The following is a 4,637-nucleotide window of genomic DNA, read 5'->3' on the forward strand; positions in this document are numbered from 1 at the left end:
AGCAGAGCACAGAGGAATGCAAAATGTATATTCTGAGGAGAAAAAGAGTCCTGGGAAATGTAATGCTGGAGCCAAGTCCTGTGCTCAAGGAAACGAGAAACTCTAAAGAGGGCTCTCCTACCAAGGGCCAGTATTGCAAAAATTTTTATTTGCAATCCAGAGTTTCTACCCCACCATGGTTATTTAGTTCCTGGATAAAAGACACACACACAACTTTTATATTTGCAGTAAGCCTTAAACAGCACAAGAGCTGGGTGGATACCAACCTTCTATCCTATTAGAATCTACTTTTCTATTGATAACTCTGAGTAATTGCTTACTACTTACTATGTTTCATTGGGGCTGTCTAATTGGCCAGCCCTCAGGGCCACGTTTGTGGCCTATGAAACCTGTGGTGGTTTCTCTTCCCCCTCCACCTTTTTCTCCTCATGGTTCTCCTCTGACCCCAAAGTCAGGAAACCTAAACCCCACCTATGTCTCTTCTGCCCAACTGTTAGCTGATGACACCTTTAGTCACCAGTCAGAAATAACTTAGGGTCACTTGAGTCTGCATGCAGTCTCCAGGTCTTGGGGGCACACACAGCATTACAATAGACAGCAACACCAACCCTCAACACAATAGTCCATCATCACCCTGTAAAACTTCTGTGCAGATCTTCCAGTTTTCTTAATGGTGAACTGCTGTTTCTATAGAAGCCCCACTGCATTCCCGGGTAGGCCAAGGACACCTGCCCCTTCCCTCTTTCTTGTTTCCTTGTGCCTTCGTCTGTTTATTTTTCTTTTCATTTATGTGTGTATGTGTGTCTTTATGTGTATGCCATGTATAAATGGATGCCCACGAAAGCCAGAAAGGATACTGGATCCTCTGGAGCTAGAGTCACGGGTGGTTGTGAGCCATAGTTGACACTGGTGCTGGAACTGAACTCAGGTCCTCTGGACATGAAGAAAGGGCTCTTCCCTACTCAGCCATGTTTCCATCCCCATCAATATTTTAAAAACTAGTCATTTCATTTTTTTAATTAATTTATTTTTTTTTTTTGAGCCGGGTGGTGGTGGCACAGCCTGTAATCCCAGCACTCTGGGAGGCAGAGGCAGGCGGATTTCTGAGTTCGAGGCCAGCCTGGTCTACAGAGTGAGTTCCAGGACAGCCAGGGCTACGCAGAGAAACCTTGTCTCAAAAAAACCAAATACAAAAAAAAAAAAAAAAGAAAAGAAAAAAACCTAGTCATTTCCCACAAACAAACAAAAACCTGTGATATCAAACCCCGGGCAATAGGAGAGGACACAGTCACTACCTGCATCGGAATGAGAAGTAGGTGGGCTTCCCACAAGTGATCTTTTTAGCCCAGTTTGGTCACCGTCCACCCTTTACACAAAAAGAAATTGCCTTGCCGAGTTACTTTCATTTTGTTTATTTTTATCTCTATGCAACATGAAGAATATTTGTTCCCGACACTCCCCCTCAGTCATCAGCTGCTGTGAACAGCTCCTCAGTCCAGTAGGCCCTCCCCCATCCCTGCAGGAGTCTTGACCAGCTTGATCCCGCTGCACAGTCCGTGTCTGTGCTAGCCATGCTGTCACCAGAGAATAACACGGCATGGGAGTCCCTCCATCTTCCAGCCCCATGGTGCTTTCTGAGTCGGGGGAAGGAGAGACACAGATGCCCCACTTGGGGCAAAGCACTCGGCGGTCACTTGTTCTCTGCATTTTTAACCAGTTATAAGTCTCCGTTTGACTGTGACCCACTACACAAAGAAGTTTCTCTGACCAAGGTTATGAACACACTAATCAATGCATAGGAACATAAAAGGCAGTAAACGAGCAGTATATGCCCATTTAGCAAGACGTTCATAACAAGGTTTCCCCTCCGGCCTATGACATCCCTAGCCACCAGCTTTTGACAAAATTTATAGAACCAGACTTGATGTACTGTATGAAGCAGTACTCAGATCCAAACAGAGTGATTAGTTGTCTCCATGAGCCATCACCAGGAGTGGTGAGGTATCCTCACAGTGCACTCCAGTGTGCACGCCTTGCTTGGCCGGTCCTATTGTTGTAGGTAAGGTCCACCACTGGGCAAACTCATTGATATCTGTCTTCTTCAGCAGGCCACACAACACGTGCTGCATTATAAAAGCAGGCCAGCAGAGAGCTGCATGTCAAATTTTAAAATAGCATTTATTTATTTGTTTGTTTGTTTATTTATTTATTGGGTGTTGGCAGACAAGCTGGTTGCACCGGCTCCACATCACACAAGTAGAAGTCAAAAGATCGCTTCTGGTAATTGGCACGGAGGTCCTTGCGCTCACGGATGAGCACAGGGGGAACCAAGAATGTCGGACACAGAGTTGTTCCTTCAAAGGGAGGCCTGCACAACCTGCTGTCTGCCCAGCAGGATGGGAGCCGACATGGTTAATAACCTGGTGACCTTCACACTATCCGTGTGGCTGAGACTACACTGGATACCCTCCAGACCCCCACTGTAAGCTTACTAATCCATGGAACACACCTCATGAAAGATGTCACATGAGCTTTACAAAGAGTTTTGTTGTAGTCATGTCTTAAGCTTTATTGTGCACACAGGATTGAGTTAACTACCACCAGAAAATTTTTCATTAAATTGTACTGTGCTTAAATAAGCCTAAATTAAACTACTCAGGACCAGACTCCCAAAGTTTGAACCAACACAGGCTAATGAGTTGTGTTGAACCAGACAACCTTCTTGGCTCCATAGATCATTACCCCTGGCTGTGGGGGTTACAGAGACCCCCACATTCTTCTACCATGTAAGGTTTGGGGGATTGAACTCAAGCTTGGCAGCAAGTACTTTAACTTCTGAACCATCTTACCAGCCCAAATGATTTCTTAGTGACCTTGCCCTAGGACTGGAATCAGGCACAGTTCATGTAGTAAATTGACTATGTGTGGTTATAGTCTTTGGTAAGCTGTTGAGTGCTGTTCTTTTTGTGGGTTTGGATTGGTGAGGATATGTGTGCATGTGTGCATGCATGACTGTATATGTGTGTGTGCTTGAGAGCATGCTTGTGGGTGAACATGCATGTGTGTGTGTGTGTGTGATCTTAAAAGACAGAACCTGAAAAAGGCTCCACCTTATTTGTTTATTTATTTTGTTGAGTGAGTGCAGATGTATTCATACTGTAGCCCGCACAAAAAGATCAGAGGACAACTCTTGGGTTTCTCCTGCTACTTTGTGGAATTGTGAGAAAAAAAAAAAAGTTAAACCCAACAAGGCCATGAATTTTTTGAACCTTCCTTTTCCCCTGTGGTGAGTCGCCTGACTTCATCTGGTGAACTCTGACTACTGTCCAGCATCACACACCGCTGGCTTGTGTCCTGGAAACCTGACTGGGTGGTGAGAGGATACAGAAAGGACAGACACAGACACGGGTACAGAAACGCTGGTGTTGGATAAGTGCGCTCTGATGGAGTTGCACCAACTACCCAACAACAGGAGCTCTGTTCATTTAGTAAGTGAAGCACAGGAAGAGACACTGGCTAGTCTGGGAAGGAGTCTCCATAGGTGAGCAGTTTCAGGCCATAAGCTTTGCAGGAGGAAGGAGCTGAGGTTGCTAGATTTTGCACACACCGGTCAGCCATTCATAAACACTCATATTTTATACTGTCAGCATTTGTAGCCAGACCGAAGGAAGTCTTTGCTACCCTTCTGAGCCTCTCTTGTTTTGTCCATGTGAAGAATCAGCTTGCCTTCATCCTAGGCTTAGAAGTCATCTTCTAGTAAAGACACACTAGGTTCATTCCTGTTTTTGATCAAACAGACTGGGCTGTGCCCCACCTGTAACCTTAACTACAGGAGGTTCTGTGTGCCTGTTCCAGGAATGGCAACCGTGGTTTTGTTTTGAAAGTTATTTATAACCACCTTGCAACCCCACCCACCTTTGTTTCAAAAGGTTGGATGACCACCTATGACTGATAACCTTGCTAAGCCCACCTTGCAACCGTGTTTGTTTCAAAGGGTCATTAGAGTTAACGTTTTTTGTCTTGCTCCTATAACCCCACTGATTTTGCCTGCCATCTCTCCCATTTGGAAGCCCCTCTCCCTGAGCTATAAAAGCCTTGTCTTCCTCACATCTAAAATGCTGGCCTCTCACGCCCTGCCTTACACGAATAAAAAATCTTGCTTTATTAATTTGGCCATGCTGATGTGGGCTGGCAGCCTTTCTCCTCCCATTTTTGGGGTTATACGTGGCCATGTCAACGGTACACACTCCTTCAGAGCTTCTTTGGCTCTCCACAGTTCAAGCAAGACCCATACTAATCCCCACACAGAACAATCGGCAAAAGGCATGCCAGAGAACAGATAGGGAGAGGAACCAGGCCTGTAATAAAGACAGTGAACCTCCAAGATGGCCCGCATTTTCCTCATCCTGACCCAAGACGGAGGCCAGCAGCTTAAAACAAAAGCTTTGTAGACTTTTCCCTTGCTCACAGGCTGGCCCAATAAGTTCAAAACCAGATCAGGACATGCCACCCAACAGTTCTGGGCCAATCAATCATTCTAGCTTTTTTCAAACTGACCAACCTTAAATTAGGGGAGGAAAATGCTAACATTCAGAGATGTTAAAGCCCCACCCTAGAGCTTTAGCTTCCGGGCCCCC

The sequence above is a fragment of the Apodemus sylvaticus genome, chromosome 15 (assembly GCF_947179515.1).
Source record: "Apodemus sylvaticus chromosome 15, mApoSyl1.1, whole genome shotgun sequence".
NCBI classification, from domain to species: domain Eukaryota; kingdom Metazoa; phylum Chordata; class Mammalia; order Rodentia; family Muridae; genus Apodemus; species Apodemus sylvaticus.